Genomic DNA, 25,124 nt, shown 5'->3' on the forward strand with positions numbered 1-25,124 from the left:
GAATATTGTTATGTGGCAGGTTTTCTAACAGGTTTCTTTGGAGCTTTGTGGAGAACTTCTATTTCTTGTCTACATTCTCTCATATCATAGCATTTTAGCTTAGATTCATGTTGCATGTTAGTTTAGCTTCTATTTTGCAATAATCTCTCACATAGCTTAATATTTGAATTGTAACACTCTCATCCATGCTTAGAATAGCTGCACTTTTCATATTCATTCTAGTTTAATCTTCATTTGCATTGCATTCTTGAGGAACTCCTTGAGACATTTGCACTCTTGCTCTTGTCTCAAAGAACCTCCCGTTGCATGGTTTACTAGCAAGAAGTACATTTCTAAGGCTTGGCTGAGAGCCTTCATGCTGAAGTACTAACTCCTTGCACTCCATGGATAGGGAGCTCTAAGCCGGCATCCAAGCATTCCAACTCATGGAATTGTTTGGATAGAAGGGTTTAGAGTGTGACACTTTCGAGTGTACAATTGTAGGGTGAGGGATGTGATTGCTAGAAGTACAACTCTATCCAGACACAATAGGTGCTGATAGTTCAAGAAAAGAATATCCCAACAACAAATACAAAGTCTCTGATTCAAACTTTTAACCTATATACCTTAAAGATATTAGATTCTTTTTGTATAGGTTGAGTTCATTGTCTTTTCTTCATATTAACTTATGAAAAATTAGGACAAGTATTTGGACTACCATGTGAGAGTGTTTTTAGATGGGTACTCCAAACATATCAAGGTAGAAGACTAATCCCATATTCCAAGGTCTTTGGTTGAGAAACATGCATGCAGAACAACAACAATTAAAGAATAATCCCCTTGAAGTTGAACTCTAAAATGTACTGACTTAAGTCTTAGAACATAATGTAATGCCCCGCTAGGAAACCCAAAATAAATTAACCAAATGTGTCACTAAGTTTGTCAAACATTTTTTTTAAAGATTAAAACAACAAGAGATAACATAGTAGAAGCAATAACTCACATTCATATAAACAATCCATAAAAAAATTACATCTCCCAAGGGTTCCATGATGTTGAATCACATATATAAATTTTATTATTACTAAATTAGATCCATAACAAAAATTTCACCATAGAATAACCATAAGTACGAACCCAATGAAATAATATACAACTGCATAAGATGCCGCATGGCATAACGATAATGCATAACCATCTGTCATACAAGTCACAGGGTTTGAAAATCGCAAACAATATACATCATGAATAAATACAACATCTAATAAGATCTTTGATAATCAAGTATAATACAACTAAATATAACCATCCAATAGAAACACAAGATCAGAATGAAAGGAACAACTGCACAAGTACATCCAGCTATCGGATCTCAATGATATAAGAAACACTACCACCTGACCTCATGGAATCTAAATGGCTCACTTCCATCGAGCTAAGGAGATAATTTCAAGTACCATATCTTTATCAATCCTAAAAGTCATAACCAACCTCTAGGTCAAGGAAAACCTGATAGAAAACTATCTCAAAGGTAGCAAGACACAAATAACATCTAAACCTAAAGGAAAAAAACACACACAGGAAAATCTACTATGTAAGTGGGAAAGTGGCATTGCATGAGCCAACTCTAAGGTTACCTTGGCAGCCTCTCAAGACTTCGGCCCCCTAGTGACTCTATGCAGCATCACTATCCTTTCATACAAACAAGGCATACTAATGAGGAAAGGTTACAACCAAGCATCCTCTCTACTCCCATCCTAGCCTATACTAGCACTCGAGGCATGGGTGAGGTAAAAATTTGACTCATGTTAATTCATTTTAATCCATTTAGTGAAATGTTATCACTTAAAAAAAAAACTTACAATGGGTTACCCAAACAACTTGTTTAGGGCCCAGGCCTCCATTGCAAGCCACTTCCCAACATATAGATAGATAACCTACCCTAAGCTCATAAAAATTACAACTCATAAAATCATAATATTCACCTTAGTCCTATACAAGCAACTAGAAAGCACCAAAAGACAACCGATCAGAATTCAAAAGTTACAATAAGAAAATTACAATATTCACTTCAGTCCTATACAAGCAACTGGAAATCACCAAAAGATAACTGATTGAAACTCATAGGTTACACCAAGAATATATCACACTAATCACCTCAGTCCTATACAATCAACTAGAAAGCACAAGATAACCATTGGTCCATAACTCAAAGATCAAAACATAAAACCACGACATCTCACACAACATCATAAAACAAGAACTCTTAGGCCTCTGGTAAACAAAAAAAACTAAGCAACTGTTAGAGTAAAAGGTTAACTTAATTTCATTTATTAAATTACCTTTACCTCCTTCTTAAGATTTCACTTTATGCACTTTTCATTTCCATTTAATAATTAATTGGTAATTATTAAATGTCATTTACCTCTTAGGGTTTCTTTTAAAGATTTTTGATCTCCTCCTATAAGGATTAGTCTTTTGTAATTATCTCTCATCTTTTTAGTCTAATAATATAGTTCTCATATTCTCAGAGCAAAACCATTACCTCTTCTTTTATTTTTCTTCTCCGTGACAGGTTCTTGCATGTAGGTGTTCTTTAGGTTTTGTGGATTCGTATTGCATATTGCTGAAATCCTTCATGGTATTAGAGTTAGATCTATTGTAGCTTATTTAGTATTTTGAGAAAATGAAGAACGAGGGTTTGATAGAATATATCTGACATTTTTTGGGTATTTTATGTGAAAATAGGGGGGTCTCTAATTTTGGGAGCACTTTGAGGCCAAACAGACCTCATGGTTGGATTCAAAAGGTGTCAAAACCCTCAAATTCATACAAAATTTGTCCAATTTGGGCACGGTTGGAATCAAAGGCAAGAATAATATTGCTTCTTGATTGGGTACATTTCCTGAGGCAACAATTTTCTACTTTTTGACATGCTAATCAAGATTTCTGGCACATATCTAGAGGCAGTGATTTTTTGATTTTTAGTATGCAAATCAAGATTTTATGGTTTGAAAATTGATATTTTGGCATGTTTCCTGAGGTGGCGGCTGATTTTTGGTACACAAATCAATATTTTGGCACATAAATCCAGATATTTTATCGAATTTGATATTTTTTAGCACACAAATTGAGACTATTTTGTACATAAATTGAGATTTTTTTAGAACATAAATCGAGGTGCTTTTGCACAAAAACTAATTTATTTTGGCACAAAACCTAAGGCATTTGGCCCTGTTTTTTCATTCGAAGTCAAATAATGCTTTCTATATTTTGAGAGGGGGGGGGGGGGGGGGAGGGGGTAACTTGCTCATTTTACTTCTATTTTTTGATCCAAAAGAAGCACCAGAAAGCTCTTCTCGAGCCCTATCTAGATTCTCTATTATTTTCATCAGTATTTCTCAAAGGTGCATGTGTTTCTCAAGTTGAAGCCTTTTTTTTCTCTCTTCTTGTTTATGCATTCCTACTAGCAGTTGGGGCTCAATGTTTTGCATTGTGGGGGGTGTTTTGTATTATTATTTCTGTCATTTATATCAATAAACTAGAACATTTTCAAAAAATAATTCAAAACCTTCTAAAATAATGGCTGAGACCACTTCTTGTCTAGAACTTCTGACCCCTCATAACTATCACACATGAAAAACCTTGATGACATTGTTGCTCTAGTCAAAAGGGTTGTGGTCTTGTTTAGATATAGTGCAGCCAATATTTCAAAGTCAATATTAGATTTTTCATCATAGGAACAAGATGGATGATGCAATGAGGTTGATTGCTTTACAGGTATCCGACAGTCTACAATTTCATCTTGATGGGTTCAATACCCCTCTAGATATGTGGACCAAGATTCATCACTTGTTTGGTATAGTGAATGAGTTCATGACACTTCAAATTGAGGAAAAACTTATGCATTGGTAGCTCGACCATCTTCAGGGATGAAAGAGAAGAGATATAAATCTCATTCTACAAAGTCTTAGATTGATTCTAGCACTCATAGTTCATCTGGGCCGCCACCTCCCAAGGGGGGTAAAGCAAAGCCAGAAAAACTAAAGTGTGCTTATTGGAATAAGCCTAATCATGATGATCACATTGCTATGAGAAGAAGCTAGATGGCTATGCCAAACATGTTTCAAAATTGACTACTCTCCTTCAGAAGAGTAACATTGATATTCCTTCTACTTCTCACAAATCATCTTCATCATCATCATTTCAATTAGATGGTAAAGATATAGGAAAGGGTCATCCATTATGTGCAACTGCTATTCCACATTCTTCTAGATGGTTACTAGATTTAGGTGCTTCACACCATATGGCATCTTCTTAGGATTTGTTCTCTTCTTTTGAGGCTTCTCCTACTCCACACATTTTGATGGGGAAAACACTATTATGACTATATGTAGGAAAGGTTTTATTGACATTAATGATGGTACATTTCATGATGTACTTTATGTTCCATCTTTGTCCTTTGACCTTCTCTCTATCTATCAGATTACACACAGTAGGATGGGGAAGATAGTTGAGTTTGCACAAGATTCAATGTACATTAGAGATAGTGAGACAAACAATATTATTGCCACAAGGATTGTTGATCATGCTTCCAGTCTATATTCCTTCTCACATTTTGGTCCACCATCTCCACTATCATAGACTCACTCTCCTTCTTCACAAGAGTCTACTGAGGTGAAGTCAGGTCACTTGAACTTATGTGTTGTTCCTAAGACCAATGTTGTGACTTCTACACCTCCACCTCCTATTCAAATTCCATATATCACAAAAGATTACTCTTTAGCATTGCCTACCATTGTAGCTCCAATAATCAAGCCACCTACTATAGTTGTTTAGGATATTTTAGAGGACACACATCTCCTCTCAAATAATAGATTTAACACACCTGTTATCCCACCTCCATTGAAGATTCCATTTCAGGATTCTCATGCATTCTCCTTTGAGCATCAACTAGGACTTCTAGCTTCACCTTACATTCAGGGGTTTTACCCTCCTTGTCCACTACCTTTGTTTCTTTCAGATTGGAGCCACATTGGTATGTTCATCGACACATGAGTTTTTCCATTTTGGGGGGCTATGGAGTCTCAAGCTTCTATTATATGGGGTTTTATTATACTTATGGTCTTGAGAGAGTCTCTTGATATATTTCATTTGTCCATCCTTTCCTATCTCTTTTTGGAGTAGGGTTTTTCCCACTAGGTTTTCTCTATTTCTCCATTTCATAGAGATTTGGTTGTGATTAGGTACCTCATCAGGCCTTGTTGTCAGGACCCAAGTTTTCTTTCAAATTGTAGTTTCCTTGCTTTTTCTGCATTGTTTGTAGCTGCATTATTACTCATCTTAAAGGGGGGTGTTAGAGTAAAAGGTTGATTTAATTTAATTTATTAAATTACCTTTTCTCCCTTCTTAAGATTTCACTTTATGAACTTTGCATTTCCATTTAATAATTAATTAGTAATTATTAAATGTCATTTACCTCTTAGGGTTTTCCTTTTAGGTTTTTGATCTCCTTCTATAAGGATTGATCTTTTGTAATTATCTCTCATCTTTTTAATCTGATAATATAGTTCTCATATTTTCAGAGCAAAACCCTTGCCTCTTCTTTGCTTTTTCTTCTTTATGACAGGTTCTTACATGTAGGCATTCTTCGGGTTTTATGGATTTGTATTGCCTATTGCTCAAATTCTTCATCAACGTACTAAGTCAAACCCCAAACCCCAACATAAAGTAAAACATACATCACAACAAGCGATGTTTCATAATTTGTTTGGTTTTGAAAACATAAGATTTCGATTTACAAAAAGGGTCAAGTTTTCATTCTTCACATGTCATATCTGACAAAGTTTTCTCGAGTTCACAAGTATAACAAAAATTCCTTAGTATACAACTATTTCAAAAAAAACTGAACCATTTCTAGAATAATATTCTACCTAAAAAATTTATTCTTAGTTACTATTGAAATTCATCTATTGATTTATTTTAATATATAACTATTTATATAAAAAATAAAATAAATAAATAGATAACATATTATTAAACAAATTTATGTAATTAAATATTATTATCATAATTTAATTATAATTAATAATTATAATAATATTAACTTATTAATAAAATAATATATATAGAATTAATAATAATAAACATTAAATTAAATAATATAATAAATAAATATTAATATTATTAATTATTATATATATTAAAAACTATATTTAAAAAAATTATTTAATAAAATAAATAAAAATAAATTGCATATGATTTTTTAGGCCTATACTCCGCTACGTACAACAACTTTGGCTTCTTAGTCAACCTCAACTGTCATAGCAGCTACAAATGCTTAGGTTACCTTGACTACCATAGTAGCTACAAATGATATTGGCAACCTTGGTTGCCTTCATAGCCAAGCTGTGATGCAACTTGGGGATGAGGAGGTGATGACTCTGATCCCCCCTTTAAATTTTTTTAATCTATTTTATTTAAAACAAATAAAATAAATGCCCCCGCATAAAAATCACATTTTTATTTTATTTATAAAACTCCAATAAAGATTTGATATAGCAACCAAAATTAAACAGTCGCAAATAATAATTTATATCTGGTTTTCTTTTCCAAACTCCCATTCCAATTTCATAATTTTTCTAAAACAATCTAATTACAAATAACAAGATTCATCAAAGAAGGGTTTCCAATTTGGTTTCATTCACAAACATTTTCAAAAAATGAAGAATATTAAATTTTAACAAGAAGGGTTTCAACCAAAATTATTTCTGAAAAAAATCCATAACAAACATGGAGAAGACAGAGAAAATCTGAAGAGGAATTATTGTGCAAATCTCAACAAGATCCTGCCTCGATTTGATGCTAACTAGACGAAGGCTCAGAACTTAAAAGAATTCCTGTGTTCTCGAAAATTATCTTTCTCGAAATTTGTTCCTCCAAACCTGTGTGTGGAGAAATGAGCTCTAATTTCTTAATAAAGAGCTTTCTCCTTTAGGGTTTTGGTTTTACAAACACGCAAACCCTTTTTCTTTATTATTTTAATTTCATGTGCAAACTTTTTGCATTTTAGTTAAAATTAAATTTCTTTAAATTTATTTTCTCTCTCTTTTATTAAATCACAAGACGTCTTTAATTGTATATTTATTAATTGAACTAATAATAATATTTAGAGTTCATTATGAAAATGAAACTCCTAAATTAATTATTATTAAATTAAATAAATATAATTACGCCAAAATTGGAACTTTAATTAAATCTTTTAAATTTACTTCTTTTATTTAATTTATTTCTCAATTAATTAAATATAATTAAAATTTGATTTTTCTTCATAAAATTTTTGTTAAATTAAATCATTTAATATTCTCTTAATATGATTCAATCATAACTGAAAATCACAACAGACCCACAAAACTAAAAATGAAAACCCATTTTAAAGACAAAGTACTAAATCAAACTAAAAGGTCAAAATCTCGAATTCACACCACTTTGAAGAATTCATAAGGGTGAATAACTCAAAGACTTGTCCTATTTTCTAGGACAATTGGATAAGGGTTAGGATTTGGACTCAAGAACTATTTCCCCTCTTTATCGTCGAGATATTGTGATAGGGCATGCTCATCCTGGTAGTTTAGGGAAGTCAATGCCTAGTACCTATAATCTACATAAGAGCCAAACATGTACGTATACATATATATCTAAACTAAACAGGCAATGGCGGGGAGTAGTGCATCATGTAGATCCTGACTAGTAGGTGACTATGACTCCATGCCTCAACCACATTAGAAACATCAAACATAAAGTAAAACATACATGTACACCATATACATGCAAGTATGGGGTAAGTAACCATATAAAACTGCATATAAATCATCCATCTAACTATCTTCATGAGATAATTGAAATCACTATATGAACATATGAAGCATCATCATCGAAGGGATAAACATAAACACATGAAATAACTGAGTATCAATTAGCTCATCAAATATATTAATTGAGCATTAAATAGCATCCAATCAAATCAGGTAACCAAGTACCACTTATCATAAAACTTAACCATAAAGCTGGCCTAAAAGAATTCAACAATACAACATGAAAAGTAAACTAGGGGTAGGCATTACACATAAGGAAATTTGTCGCATAAAGACAAGCTCTACGGTCTTGAAGAATCCAATAGTTTAGGCAACAATATTTTTTTACTTAATTAATGAGAAATTGGACAATCAATTTACAAGAAGAAGAAAATAGATTGGTTTTTGCACTTGTCCTTGGACAACAACCCCCTTCATGCATTATCTAATGCCACACTAACGATAGGATTACAATTTATTGATAGACAATACAATTACTTTATATGCTGAATATTAAAAGATATCATTTATGTGATACTTCCATGTTGAGTTTTGAGCTATGCTTCTATGACGTAGTTTATATGCTTTCATATGTGGATTATAAACTCTATAGATTCCTAACCCTACTAACCCATCTTATGTTTATATTACTACTTAATGATATTATTATGAAGATACTTATTGTGTTGATTGGTGATGTAAGTGTGTGAAAGAATAGGTACTAAATCCTCTATATTTTCTATTGATTTGGTGATGGAACCATGGTCTTTATAGGCACCTTGAACCTAGAAATCTTGTTAAAGGAGTCAGCTACCCAAATTGGAAACTAAGGGATTTTTATTCTCATTTGGTTTAATTATGTTTCACTTATGTATTTATTGTGATTTTAGTTTCATGATTGAAGACTCAATATATGTTTATCCGAGTATATATGGGTGAACACATATATACTCGAATATATATATATATATATATATATCAATGTGTGTGTGTGGATATATGTACATGTGTGTATGTTTTCGTTGGATATGTTTTTCTTGTATAATGATATGGCATTCTCTTAATAACTAAAAGTGAAAGAGTACATAAATAAAATTAAAATGTCTAAGAGATTCAAACCCTGAACCTTCTAGCTTTCAATTCCATGCTCAACCAACTCACCCATGTAACTCATTGTAAAACATAATATGGAAAATGGATCTTAATCCTTGTCTTAATAAAATCTATATATAGTAAAAGGATGCAAGTATTGAACCCTTGACCTCTTAAGGGATATGGTAGAGGCTTAATATAACCATTATGCCATGAGAATCCCTTTAGTAAGGACCTTACTAAAAACTAGATAACCTAGTAGTAGTTAGGAATCAAAAACAAAATAGAAATCATTAATTAAAGATTTGATTTTTTAATCAAACCTTAGTAGAGTTGATTGCAATAGACACAACCTTCCCAACAACTTTGGCTCCCTATAAATTAGGTAGCTTTCCTAGAAAAAGGAGGCAATAATTTTAGAAGGAAAAAACTATAGAAATATATGAAAAGAAAACTATAGTAAAACATATTTTTGGAAGGAAACTTGCACTAGGAGAAGATCCAAAAAAATTAGGGAAGAAAGAAAACAAGACTTGGATGGAGTCAAGGAGGCTTGGAGAAATTGAGGATACACAGAGACTACTCCATAATCCATCATAGAGGAAACAAGTAGGCCACTACAATACTAACTCTTACCTTGAAATTATTTACAGTAAGATATAAAATAAAGGGATCTATTTATGTGCAATTTTTTGTTTGTGTTATATTTTGTAAACCTCTGCACATTGTGGTTAATTGGAAATGTATGCAATTCATCTTCGTTTGCATGACAAAATTGTATGGGAGAGGGTGCTAGGATTTGAATCCCTTGGATTGAACTAGCTTTAGGGTTTCCAATATGGGATCTCAACCCAAACATTTTGGAAAACACTCCTCCATCCAATCAGACCTAGGAATTCAAATCATAGAATCCATTATATTTTTTGAATTGTTGGGTATAGATGTGTAGGTATACTACTCATATGTGTAGTTATACTATCTATATGCGCAACATTGCAATCCTTATCTTGTTAGCTGTAAAGCCCCACCAAGGAACTCAAAGAATGCAACAATTCCCATCTTCCACAATCTTTTCAAAAATTGCTCCTCCAAACTTGTGTGGAGAAATGAGCTATAAACTGCTAATAAAGAATTTATCAACCTAGGGTTTTGGTTTTACGAACACGCAAAAGCCTTTTCTTTTATTATTTTAATTTATTTAATTCTTTGTGCATACTTTTTACTTTTAATTAGAGTAGAATTTGTTTAAATTATTTCCACTTTGTTATTATTAAAAGATAAGACATTTTTAGAAAATATATTTATTAATTTAACTAATAATAATATTTAAAGTTCATTATTAAAATGGAACTTCTAAATTTATTATTATTAAATCAAATAAATATAATTACGCCAAATTTGGTCTTTTAGTTAAATCTTTAAATTTATTTCCTCTATTCAATCAATTTCCCAACTAATTAAATATAATGACATTTCTTTATAAATTTTTTGTTTAATTAAATCATACACATGCAAGTATGGGGGTAAGTAACTATAAAAAATGTATATAAATCATCCATTTAATTGTCATCATGAAAACAACTGAAATCATATATAAAACATACAAAGCAGCATCATCGAAAGAATGACCATGAACACATGAAATAACCGAGTATCAATTAGCTCATCAAATATATAATCTAAGTACGAAATATCATCAATTGAATAAGGTAACCAAGTACCACTAAATCCTAACACATAACCATAAAAGCTAGCCTAAAAGAATTCAACAATATAACATGAAAAGTAAACTAGGGGTAGGCACTACATCAAACTTCTATTGGCTTGTTGTAAATATATGTGTTATTTTTCTTTATGTATGTGCAACCATATTAAACAAATGCACCGACATAGCAAAGGTGTGGCTTTGCTTTGAAAATGTGTCATTCTATTGGATGAATGCAAAAAATAAATATAAGCATAGTTAAAATGAATAGATGGGCCTTTTTTCTTTATGTATGTACAGAAAAAATAGAAGTGCAACACTAAGGAATGGATGTATAGTTATAAAGAACAAATACACAAATAGATTGCTTTGTCATGTTTGTTCCCTGTTTGATGCCTTGTGGTCAATCTCCTTGGTATATATGGTTCTTTTATCTTTTTATTGTTACTTGGCTTTTCTAAAATTTGTGCTAGTACTATATGGCATGTTATGTTAGTTTTGAGTAGGGTAAGAAACCCTAGGTGAGTGGCTCACCATAGGATCTGAGGCCCATAAGTGGTTTTTGGAGGATCCTATGCATAAAGACCATGGCCCTATGTAGGTTGTGTACACTCGAAAGTGTCCCACTCTAAACCCTTCTATCCAAACGATTCCATGAGTTTGGAATGCTTGGATGCCGGCTTAGAGCTCCCTATCCATGGAGTGCAAGAGAGTGTATTTCAAGATCAAGGGCTCTTAGCTGAGCCTTAGGAATACTCTTCTTGCTAGTAAAACATGTAATGGGAGGTTCCAAAGACAAGATGCAAGAATGAAAATGTCTCAAGGAGTTCCTCAAGAATGCAATGCAAGTATGGAAACTAAGCTAAGATGAGAATGCAAAATGCAACTATACTAAAATATGAATGAGAGTGTTACAATACCGTTATTTAAACTATGTGAGATAGATTATTACAAGAAAATTACTAAACTAGCATGTAAGTATGAATCTAAAATAGTGTGCAATGGTAATGAGAGAATGAGACAAGAAATGATAATTCTCCACAAAGCTCCAAAGAAACCTGTTAGAAAACCTATAGCATAACAATATTCAAATGAGGGATGGATGCTTCGAGGGGAAAAATTCTCTCCCTTTTAAAGTCGTACGGATGGTAGAGATCAAGATGAAGATGGTGGATGATCAACAGTGGAATTTGAAAAGAGGAGTGATCCATGTGCACACACAAGTCAACCAATAGAATATAAGTTGACTTATCATATAAGACAAAAGTCACAAAGCCTTTTCTTTTAATTGCAAAATAGAAAAAGGACTTTATGTGTGCACTTTAAGTGGGTTAGAAGAATGGGGTCTTTTATTTAATTAAAAGGGGACATGTTCTTTTAATCAAATAATGAACTTAGGATAGCATAGTCAAACTATAGGTTATAATCAAATAAATTGATTATTAGCAATTTGGTCTAGGTAAATGATTAAATTAATTTAACCAAAATGTTGAAAAAGGGGCTAATAGTCTAGATGACCATTTTTAGGTGATTACAGGTTGACTCTATATGTGAGTTGGATAATGAGTGAAAACATCATAAAATGAATGGGTTGGGTATGGGTTTCACACATTAATCAAGATTAAGATGGAGTATTGTTAGAGTACTCAAAGAGGGGACAATTGGTGCAGGTCATGGTCCCTAACTCAAGGGAAGGATACCAACATGGCTAGGCTATACACACCCCATTAGAATACTCAGGGAAAAGACATTTTGTGTGATAGGATGGTCCTTGGTTCAAGGGAACTATCCCAACATTGTGGGAATGTATGATGAAACTCACCTAGATTTGGTTGAATCCCTCACTCTAGCTCTTGGTTGCATCTTAATCTTCTCATCTTATTTTGGGGTTGAGCCTTAGTCATATCCTTCAGCCTAATAGGATCATGGTTTGTCTCCTAGCTAGGGGGAGTGGTTCCTTATGGTACTGCATGGTTGGGTGGAAAAACTTGAGGCTTGCACGTGGCTTGGCATTGGAGTCTTCTGTGAGGATGCTTATGCTTTATTCAAGGATGATCTAGAACATTGTACCTGATGTATTATTAAATGTATATTCAAAAGAAAAGAAACTTGATGTAATATAAAGCTATGTAAAAGGGGTAAAGGGTATCTCTAGGTGAGATAAAGGGAAATATGAACATATTGTATTATTTCTAAGGATGAATGTAACTATGATGGTGCCATGATGTTGTGTATTTCTTTGTATTTAGATGAATGTATGATGAATAAAAGAACAATTTACTTTTCATAATATTACCAAATAAACAATCTATGATTTGGTATATGTGGATTTAAATCTATGTCTTTTATCTAGGTTGCATGTTAAGTAATTATAGTTAATTTCAAGTATCGAGCATTAATTCCTTATTTGTGAATGGATTATGTACGTGTAGGAAAATCACTAAGGAATGGATTAACTTAAGCAGTAAGGATAAATTTTAGAAAGGAATATTAAGTAATGTTGTTTAAAGATGACTTTAGGGAACCTATTAGGAATTTAACATCTTTGATTAAGTGAACATATTAGGTAAAAAGTTATTCGAAGAAAAATTCACCCGTCAAACTTAGCAACTTTCAACTAGTCCTTTTGGGGTTCCTTGTAGTGGCATTACATTTGGTATTAGAGTCCTAGGTTGCTACACTTGGAGCTCCAGGGCTTACTATGCTAGGAAAAATAAAGTAATTCTCACCCGAGTAATAGATTTTTAAATTCTCATAATGCCTCCTAAAACACGAAGGATGGGAAGGGGCACAGTAAATAACTCACTCTCGAGATCTAAATACATAAGTTCCCAAAAAGAGAGAAAGGAATAATCTAGAATATAAAGTAGTGGAAGCCAAAGGGATGAAAATGAGGCAACCCAACTTAGGAGATTGATGCAAAAAATGATGTAAAGGCTAGATCAAATGGAAGATACCATGAATCAAGAAAGGGCTAACTACTCTCACACTAGTGGTCATAGAGAATGAGAAAGAAGCCCCTAGAAGAAGGGTTCTAGAATAACATTAAACACATCTTGCCATTTAAATGAAAGATTTACTAAGATTGTAAGTAACTAAGTTTTATGTCAACAAAGGAGGGCCAGCCACCAAAAACTTAGCCTTTTAACTTAGAAAGATGTTTCACTATGCACCCATTCAATAGCAATGTAAAGGCAAGATGTGACATAATGCACTTGAGGAAAAATGCATCAAATTGGTGGTGTCAGGAAGAAGAGAGGCAAAAAATAAGTATAGATTATATATCTTGGGAATTATTCCTAAAATCCTTTAGGGATAGATATGATGCAAGAGCATCCTAGGGAAGTCATAAATCTTGTATGTAGGGACTTTGAGCTCAGATTTATGGAGCTATGATTCATGTAGTTGGGGATTTTTTTGAGGCATATTAGGGAACCTTTCCTTAAGTGCGCATGATTTTTGGAGTCATCATCTTGGAGTTAGAGCCATTTTAGTGGTTGTTGGTAATGTATTTCTATTTATTGGCAGAGCTTTGGAGATTGTATTCGTGAGCTTCGAACTAAGGGAGTTGATGTGTGCACTCTTGGATTTGGATAGTTGGTTGGCACATGGACCTATGTCTAAGTGCACGCATTTTTATGTGGTCTCATGAGCTAGTTAAGAATTGTAAACTTAAGGCATGTACTAAGTTTGTAATTTATGTTATGTATATAATGTTTGTAGCCAAGCTGACTTGTGTCTTGAGGTGTATTTAATGTGAGAATTTATGTAATGTATATTATGCTAGGCCAAATTATGGCTTGGTTTAGTATAAGTAGAGGGTCTTGTGGAGTCTATAGTCATATATTTTGTCATTCAATCTAGAGGAGATGAGTAGCTAAGAGGAGTGAAGCTTGAGCAGAGCTAGTAGCTAAGTGTGGCTTGGGAAAAAAGAAGGTTGCTTGATGGCTTGTAAGCATGAGTTTAGATTCTTCTTGGAGTTCTCTACTAGTTTCTAAATCTAGGCTAGCTAATGGTTTGGATCTTGTGAGACCTTGCTAAAATTTTATTGTAATTGTTGATGTATATGGCCATAACTCTGAAGGCCTTACAACTGAGCATGTTGGATGAAAATCTTATTATGAGAATTAGCATTGTGTGGATCTAAATCTCTATGTTATTATTTATATTCCATTGTGTGGTTATTTTTTGGGGGCTAGGACATCTCCTTTTGGGATCCTCCCACCTTACACTATGTCAAGATACCTCTCTTATCAATGGAGACAAGACAGAGCCAAATAGTTTCATCAACTTTAAAAAAAAGATATGACAATAAAGGAATACGAAAGGAAATTATATGAACTTAAACCCTTCTATGGATACAAGGAAGATGGGCCCATGTTCTAGTACAACACTTCATCTGGGGTCTCAGTGATTAGATATCGGGTGGGGTAGCAGTGTTTGAACCAAAGACACTTTGGGATGCCATGGCTAAGGCATTTCTAGTGGACAGAAATATGGTAACTGGAATGGGTGAACATGTAGGGAATCAAAGGGTTCAAGGTAGTAATAGAAATAACCAAGGAACTACAAAAACCTAGGAAAACCAATTTCTAAAGGGGGCCAGGACTTCAAGAATAAGAAAAAGATCAACAACAACAAAGAAAGACATTCCAACGAAGAATTCAATAGAAGGTACAACTCTTGGAAAGTTCATCAAAATGACAAGGGAAGCATCCAACAATCCAATGCAACTCCTACTTGAAACTATGGAAATAATATAGGATGCTTCTCCTACAGACAACAAGGACATTATGGAACAAGTTGTCCACAAGGGACAAGTCAAGCTTTCACTCAGAAGCAGGTGGTCTTTGAACCCACTGTGGGAAACATAACTCACTCTCACCACATATTTATGGTCACAAACCAATGACAAACCAACTTCCAAGGAGAAATAGTTGAACCCTTAGGTCACGGACTAACAACGAGCTTTTGAGCCATTACACATATGCTAGTAGGGAACCCCACACCTCAAGTGTCAAACCATAGAACAAGTTAGGGTTTAATAGGGCCCCAATAATGAGACCTCTGCTACTTGGATATATAATAACTTATTCATCTTTATTAGTCAGCTTTTAGGAGACAACCTAGTCCTAGGGGAGGAGGATGTAATGCCACCCTAGCAACATGATTATAATTTATTTAGAGATACTAAAATTTCTTTATATGCTCATGATCAAAAGATACCATTTATGTGATACTTTGATATTAAGTTTTTAGCTATGCTTCTATGATGTAGTTTATATACTTTCATATGTGGATTATAAACTATATATATTCCTAACCCTACTAACCCATCTTATGTTTATATTACTACTTGATGATATTATTGTGGAGATGCTTGTTGTGTTGGTTGGTGATGCATGTGTGTGTGTGTGTGTGTGTGTAGGAACAGGTACTAAAGCCTCTATATTATCTATTGATTTGGAGATGGAACCATGGTCCTTATAGTCACCAAGAACCTAGAAATATTGTTAGAGGAGTTAGCTACCCAAATTGGGAACTTGGAGATTTTTATTCTCATTTGGTTTAAGGATATTTCACCTACATCTTGATGTACTACAAGGCTTGCTTAATTTCTTAGTCATTTCCTAGGACTCCAAAGGTCAAATCTAGAACCTTTATTGTGATTCTTGTCTCACCAAACCTTGGAAAAATCCAAGATTCTCTTCTTTCACCTTTTCACATCAACGAAAAACAAAGGAAACTCAACTATTGTTGTTAACTTGCACAGTTCATTATGTGGACTTGCTCACTAGCTTCCTAGTTCACTAGGCATCAATGACTCTTAGGCATGGCATGAGGGTTTTGAAGATTCCAATGGAATAATTAGAACCATTAAAAAATTTTAGAATTATCAAATATACTTTGCACAAAGTTTAGTCCAATGTTATGACCAATCATGAATTTTGTTGCTATAGATGCTTTGCAAGAATGCCACAACAATAACTTTGCATGTGAAAGACTTCCGCACAACGAAAAAAAGTTTCTAATAGTCTAAAATTGCTTCAAATTTCATGTTACAACTTATTCTAATCTGTCATAACAGATCTTGGAACCAAATGCATCCAAACTTCAAAATGCCGCTGCTACAAACCAAGAAAAGAGGGTTTTCAAACTTGAAATTGAGTGCTGCTCACAAAAATCACACAGAAAGCCTAAAAAAATTAGGGATATGAATAATTTTTTCAAAAATGGATATTATTCCATAACTTTTAGGCCTCCACCATATACCAAACACCCAAAACACAAAAAGGCTAAAAACTAAAGCTAGAAGGGGGTTTTGAACCCAGTTTTGCAAAATCTTGCATAACTTTCTTTCTAGAGCACACCATCACCTCCAATTGCACCAAGAGTACTATAGGAATATTCCCTACCACTTCCCATACTTGGTTTCACATTTTCAATCACCCAACATGTGATACGTTGCTGGTTACAACCAATCTCCACCAACCAAGACACTTTTCTTACCTAGGGCATCACCATAAAAATGGTTGCCTTCATTTTTTTGAGCCTTGGTTTTGGAACAATAATTTACAGTGAATAAAATCCCATTTCCCATGTTTTCAAGCCATTTCTATGGTGGAAATAGGAGGAAAACTCCAAGAAACCAAAATGTTGCAATTTTTTTTACAAGAAACTAGTCTAAAACAAGAAATTTATGTACATAACTTAGACGCACAATTTTTTTTTTGATTGAAGGCTTATAAAAAAAGAAGAAAAATTAAAATAACTACTTCAAGAAAAAGATCCAAGTTTTTGATCCAAAACAACACCAAAAACTTCCATTTACACAATGGCTACTATGCATTTCAATGCCCAAACCACACATTGTATGGCCAGAACACTTCCAACCCTTGAAACTAATCAAGAATGGAATTATATAGGTGTTTCCAACCTCTTTTGGTCATGAAAAAACTCCTAACTAACTCTTTTCACTCATTTTCAACTTTGCAAGAAAAAGTTGCAAAAGTTGCAAAATTGCAATTTTGAGCAATTTTTGTTATAACTTAAAATTCTTAATAAATGAGTTCACCAAAATTGGTAAGGAGTCCTATTAGGTTGATTCAGACATTAAAGGATGGTTTTTTAACCCTTGGTCAACTTTTCTACCACTTTGGTCAACCTAAACCCTGTTGAGCAACTTTTAGGCATAACAACAACTTAGGAGCAAAAACCCACTTAGCAACTAATTAACCCTACCAAATGACCTCATAGGTCTTATTGAAACACAAGTGATGTGGCTAGCATCACTAAAAGCCAAAATTTTAGGAAAGAATCCCTAGGTAGAAACTAGCCTACCTAGGTGCTCCTGCACCATGTCTTTATTGTGATTTTAGTTTTATGAGTCTTCCATATATATTTGTCCAAGTACATATTGGTGCAAACATATACACCTATATATATATATATGTGTGTGTGTGTGTGTGTGTGTGTGTGTGGATATATATGAATGCATATATGTTTTAGTTGGATGCATTTTTTTTTGTATAATGATATGACAATCTCTTTAATAACTAAAAGAAAAAGAGTAGATAAATAAAATTAAAATGTCTAAAAGATTTGAACCCAAAACCTTCTACCTTTTGATTCCACCCTCAACCAACTCACCCATGTAACTCTTCATAAAACATCATATGGAAAATGGATCTTAACCCTTGCCTTAATAAAACCTAGATATAGTAAATGGTTGCAAGTATTGAACCCTTGACCTCTTAAGGGATATGGTAGACGCTTAACCATTATTCCATGAGAATCCTTTGGTTAAGGACCTTGTTACAAACTAGATAATCTAGTAGTAGTTAGAAATTAAAAATAAATAAAAATCATTAATTAAAGATTTAAATTATATAACAAAACTTTTGTAGAGCTGACTGCAACATACACAACCTTCCCAACGACTTTGGATCCCTATAAATTAGGAAGATTTCTTGAAAAATGAGGAAATAATGTAAGAAGGAAAAAACTATAGAAATATGTGAAAATAAAATTATAGTAAAACATATTTTTTGAACGAAACTTGCACCAAAACAAGATCTGGAAAATTTAGGGAAGAAAGAAAATTAGACTTGGCTGGAGTCAAGGAGGCTTGGAGAAATTGAGGATACATAGATACCACTCCACAACCCACCATAAAGGAAGAAATTAGGCCACTACCATACCAAATCTTACCTTGAAATTATTTACAATAAGATATGAAAGAAATGGATATATTTATGTGAAATTTGTTGTTAGTGTTATATTTTGTAAACCTCTATGCATTGTGGTTAACTGGAAATGTATGCACTTCATCTTGGTTTGTATCATAAAATTATATGGGAGAAGGTGCTAGAATTTGAATCCCTTGGATTAAACTGGCTATAGGATTTCCATTCTGGGATCTCAACCCAAATGTTGTTGGAAAGCACTCCTCCATCCAATCAGACCGAGGAATTCAAATAGTAGCATTCACTATATTTTTTGAGTTATATGGTATAGATGGGCAGGTAAAAAAATCATATGTACATTTATATTGTCTATATGTGCAACACTACAACCCTTAACTTGTCAACCTTTTGTTAGCCTATTGTAAACATATATGTCATTTTGCTTTACATATTGCACAACCCTGTTAAACAAATGTTTCGATCTATTGGATGAGTGTGCATAATAAATAGGTGCAATTAAAATGAATAGATGTGCCATTTTTCTTTATGTATGCAAAAAATTAATAAAAGTGTGATAGTAAGTAATTGATGCACAACTATAAAGAGCATATATACATATTTATGGATTTCTCTGTCATGTTTGTTCACTGTTTGATACCTTGTGGATAATCTCCTTGGTAGATATGGTTCTTTTGTCATTTTATTGTTACTTGGATTTTTTGAAATTTGTGCTAGTACTGTATGACATGTTATATTGGTTTTGAGTAGGGTAGGAAACCCTAGGTGAGTGGATTAGCATAGGTGTTGGGGTATAGAAGTGGTTGCTGGAGGATCCTATGCATAGAGACTAGGTCCTGCATAAGTTGGTTGTATATGTGAATTGGATAACAAGTGAAAACATAATAAAATGAATGGGTTGGGTATGAGTTTCACACATTAATCAAGATTAAGATAGAGTATATTTGGAGTACTTAGAGAGGGGAAAATCTGTGCAAATCATGATCCATAACACAAGGGAAGGATCCCAACATTACTAGGCAATGCATACCTCATTGGAGTACTTGAGGAAAGGAAATTCTATGTGACAGGATTGTCCTTGGCTTAGGGGAATGATCCCAAAATTATGGGAATTTATGATGACACTCATCTAGATTTGGTTGAATCCCTCACTCTAGCTCTTGGTTGCTTTGGTTTTAGTCTTACTCTTCTTATCTTGATTTGGGGTTGACCCTTAGTCCTATCCTTTAGCCTAAAAGGATCATGGTTTGTCTCCTAGCTCGAGGGAGTGGTTCCTTATGATACCACATGGTTGGGTGGCTAAACTTGAGGCTTCCACGTGGCTCGGTGGTAGAGTCCTTCTTGAGGATGCTTATGCTTTATTCAAGGATGATCCAAAACATTGTACTTGATGTATTGTTAAATGTATATTCAAAAGAAAGGAAACTTGTTAATGTAATCTAAAGCTATGTCAAAGGGGTAAAGGGTATCTCTAGGCAAAATAAAGGGAAATATGAACATGTTATATTATTTTTAAGGATGAATGTAACTATGACGATGCCATGATGTTGTATATTTCTTTGTATTTAGATTAATGTATGATGAATAAAAAAATGATGTACTTTTCATAATATTATCAAATAAACAATCTATAATTTGGTATATGTGGGTTTAAATCTATGTATTTTATCTCTATTTCTTGTTAAGTCATTATAGTTAATTACAAGGATTGAGCATTAATTCCTTATTTGTAAATGGATTATGTGAGTAGGAAAATCACTAAGGAATGGATTAACTTAAATAGTAAGGATGAATTTTAGAAAGGAATATTAAGTAATGTTTTTTAAAGATAACTTTAGGGAACCTATTTGGACTTTAACATCTTTGATTAATTGAACATCTCAAGTAACAATTTATTCAAAGAAAAAATCACCCGTCAAACTTAGCAACTTTTAGCTAGTCCTTTTTGGGTTCCCTAGAGGGGCATTACAAATTTCTTCCCATAAATAGTAGTTTATGGTGTCCAATATTAGTATCTGACATGAAAGTGAGCTCTATGAATTTAAAATTTCCTAAAATTTTCACCTATAAGGCATTTAGTGTAGTGCCCACTCTAGCGGCATGATTTATTATGTATTGGATTTATATTCCACGCCGAGACAAGAGATATGATGTTAAGATAATTAAGATGATTTTTCTTATAACATGTTTTACATACTTTCATGGATATGATTATTATGATCTCTAACCCTACTGACCCATCTAGCATTGTAGTATTATGTATGTGTATACTTTTTGGTGATATAGGCATGTGCAATAACATGTACAAAAGCCTCTATGATATTTCTTGATTCACAGATAAAAACCATGGTCCATAGACACCCACAACCTAGAGTTCCTTACAAGAGTTAGTTACCTTATTTGAAATTTCGGGGAAATTTTATATTTGAGATGTTAATGTTTGATGCTTTACTTTGGTCTTCCTCTAATCATTATTGAATCAATGCACACTTTTACTTGAGCATATATGTGTGCACCCATATATATTAAGGTAATTGTGCAAATTGATTTAATAATAATAAGATGAAAACCAAAGTAAAGCATCAAACATTAACACCTCAAATATACAATTTCCCCAAAATCCCAAATAAGGTGACCAAATCTTGTAAGGAACTTTAGATTTTGGGTGCCTATGGACCATGGTTTTTATCTCCAAATAAAGAAATATTATAGAGGCTTTTGTACACGTTCCTGTACACACCTACATCACCAAAAAGTATACATATTCATAACATTACAACACTAGATGGGTCTGTAGGGTTAGAGATCATAATAATCATATCCATAAAAGTATATAAAATTTTTTATAATAAAAATCACATTAGCATCATATCTCATGTCTCCACATGGAATATAAATTAGTAAATAATAAATCATGATGCTAGGGTGGGCACTACATCTGCCTCCCCTAGGACTAGGCTTTCTCCTAAAAGCCAACAAATAAATATGGACAAGATATCCTGTATCTATCAACATCCTCCCAAGTGGCAGATGTATCATCATTGGGGTCCCATTGGACCTTGACCTACTCCACAGTATGACCCTAAGGTGCAAGGTTCTCTGCTAAAGTATGCGTACTGGCTCCAAAGCCAACTGCCTATCTATGACCTATAAAGAGTGCCAATCTAAAACATGAGAAATATCAAGAATGTATTCTCTAAGCACATAAATATGAAAAAAATAATGTATGCGAGTGAGGTTAGGTATTTCTAGTGTACCTAGGGAAGGGATATTGTGCAAATCTTAGGCCCCTAACCTGGGAGGTTGATCCTAGCATTACTAGGTTGTGACCATCCCCATTGGAGTACTCAGGGAAAGACATTCTATGTGAAAGGATGGCCTTAGGCCTAGGAGGTTGATCCCAATAGTTGGGAAGGTATGATGACACTCACCTAGATGTGGTTGCAACCCCTATACTCAAGATTTTCTTTAAGTGTTAAATTCCTAGTGATCTCTTAATTTACTTGAGTCTTTTTTTAGGAATACTAAACCCTAGATGCCTAGACCTAATGGATTATGGTTTTGTCTCCTAGCTCAAAGGTGGTTCCTTAGGTATCACATGGTTGGGTTGGAAAAACTTGTGGCTCACCTATGGCTTAGTGTTGGAATTCTTACAAGAAGTATTGCTTGGAAAACATCTATCACCTAACCTCTAAACTTTTCAACTTCAGGATGCCTCCCAAAATATGAAGGGCTGGAAGGTGTATAGTAAAAAAATCATCCTCAAGATCTAAACATGTGAGCTCTCAATGAGAGCAAAGGGAATCTAATAGGAATACATGGAGTGTAATCCATGGGGACGAGAATGAAGAAGTACAACTTAGGCAATTGATGCATGAAATGATGGAAATATTAGACCAAATGGAAAATAAGATTAATAGGGAAGAAGCTAACCATTCCCACACAGGTGATCATAGGGAATGAGAAAGAAGTTATAGGAGAAGAAACCTAGAAGACATCAAACACATGTCTCCACTCAGATGAAAGATCTTCTCAGGTCTCAAAATACCTAATTTTTATGACAATGGGAGAGGGTCAACAATAGAAACTTGGCTCTTTGACATAGAAAGATGTTTTACTATACACCCATTCAATAGTAACATGAAGGTCATGTGTGATTTTATGCATTTAAGAAATAACACATCAAATTGGTGGCATTAGGAAAATGTAGATAACACATCTTGGGAACTATTTTTAGAAATATTCAGGGACATACCTCTCTGACCAATGGAGGCATGGTAGAGAAGAAGAATTTCATTAGTTTAAACAAAAGAGCATGATTGTAGAAGAATATGAAAGGAAGTTGTATGCACTCAAACTCTTCTTGGGTTACAAGGAAGATGGATCTATGTTAGTACACCATTTCATAAGAGGCCTCATTGAGAAAATATTACGAGGATTAATAGTCCTTGAACCAAAGACTCTAAGGGAAGCAATGGCTAAAGCCTTCTTAGTTGAAAGAAATGTGATGACTAGAATATGCAACCATATAGGTATCCAACCCACTCAAAAAAATAATAAGAATAGTCATAGGGCCATAAGTTCTCAAACAAACTCATCTCTTAAAGGGGGTAAATAGTTCTAGAAAAGAGGAAGTTCCAAAACCACAAAGGAAAACATTTGAAAAAGAGAACAAATAGAAAATACAACTCATGATAGAACTCTCGAGATGATAATAAGGGAAGTGTTCAACAATCCAGTACTACTTCTTCCCGCAGTTATGGTAGGAATACATGATTTTTCTCATGTGGTCAACAAGGTCACTATGCAAAAAGTGACCTACAAAATAAAAATGAAACCTATTCATAGAAATAGGAAATCTCAAAGCCCATAGTTGGAAATGCAGGTCGCTCTTACTATATATTTGCAGCCATGGACCAATGTTAGGTAGATTTTCAAGGAACGTGAGTAGAAACTTCGGGTGTGTTAAAAAACAAAGCAATTTCCATCTTGTTTGACTCAAGAGCTACCGATTCTTTCATTTTACCTGCTTTAGTAGACTTATTTGGGTTAGAGGCTAAGGGGAAAGGTGACAAGTGGCAGGTAGAATTGGCTTCAAGTGCTAAAATGTCTGCAAATATGGTGGTAGAAAATTGTGAGATAAATCTAGGACCTTTCTCAACCAAGGTGGACCTTTGGGTTATTCCTCTAGGTTCTTATAAAGCAATTTTGGGCATCGATTGGTTAGGAAATCCTTTGCATAGATTGTCAAAAGAAGGAAATCCTTTGCAAGGATGATTCAAGAAAGGAGAAAAAAATCATAGGAATACAAAGATTCATACCTTTATGTATGATATCAACCATGCAGTTAAAATAAAGCACAAGGAAGGGATACCAAATTTTTGCAGTAACAATTAATGAGCCTGAAGAGGAGGTAAGAGAAATCTTGAGCAATGAAAGAGGAATTAAATAATAGTGACAAGAGGTGATAACAAGAATTATATTGAAGTGAGATTTCATAAATAAAAGTAAGTTGTTATTACACAAATCACTTTCTACTACTTTCTTATCATTGTAGTAGTTTTAAATCCCTATAAAAGGTATACCTAACAGTTTGTAATGTAGAGTCTCTTGACCGAGTACACACTTAGTTGAGTGTTGTGAAATCCTTGTGAAAGGTAGATATTATTTTTGGAAGCATGAATATTGATGATATTCCTATGGGGAAGTATTGTAGATAAATGGCTAGATCATTATCATGATGATATGTTACATTCATGACTGTGTTTGTCATTGATGTCAACATAGTAGTTTTCTATGGTATTTGACAGAAGAACAGTGGAAAGATCAAGTTGGTATGGATGGCTAGTTGAGTATTCTCACTATATGAGGTTATGGGAGATACTTTTGAGTATCTAGTATATGCAATTAACATCAGGTGAAGAAATGTGAAGTCTGAAAAAAGTTATGTAAGTTTTGGTGATGTCTGTTATGAGATAGAGTTTACAGAGTCATGTTCTAGTAAACTTGTTATATCTCTTAATAGAATTGTTAAGAATCAAGGTTGAGGATGTGTAGAAGACATATTGATAATGATGTGGTTAAGCTCGCTCATCATAATATTGCATGTATGGAAAGTTATTCAAGTTTCAAGGCAAAAGATTAATGTTATTGTTAAATGTAACATGTTCTTAAAGTGGTCCTATAATAATTAATTGAGAAGGTGTAAATTTGACTCAGGGAATTATTTTTTGGATTCGGTATAAAGGAAGGAAATTGTCCTTTATCTAAGATGTGAGATATGAGATGATT

The sequence above is a fragment of the Cupressus sempervirens genome, chromosome 10, assembly GCF_028749045.1.
Source record: "Cupressus sempervirens isolate cs-2001-9-10 chromosome 10, ASM2874904v1, whole genome shotgun sequence".
Classification (NCBI taxonomy): Eukaryota; Viridiplantae; Streptophyta; class Pinopsida; order Cupressales; family Cupressaceae; genus Cupressus; species Cupressus sempervirens.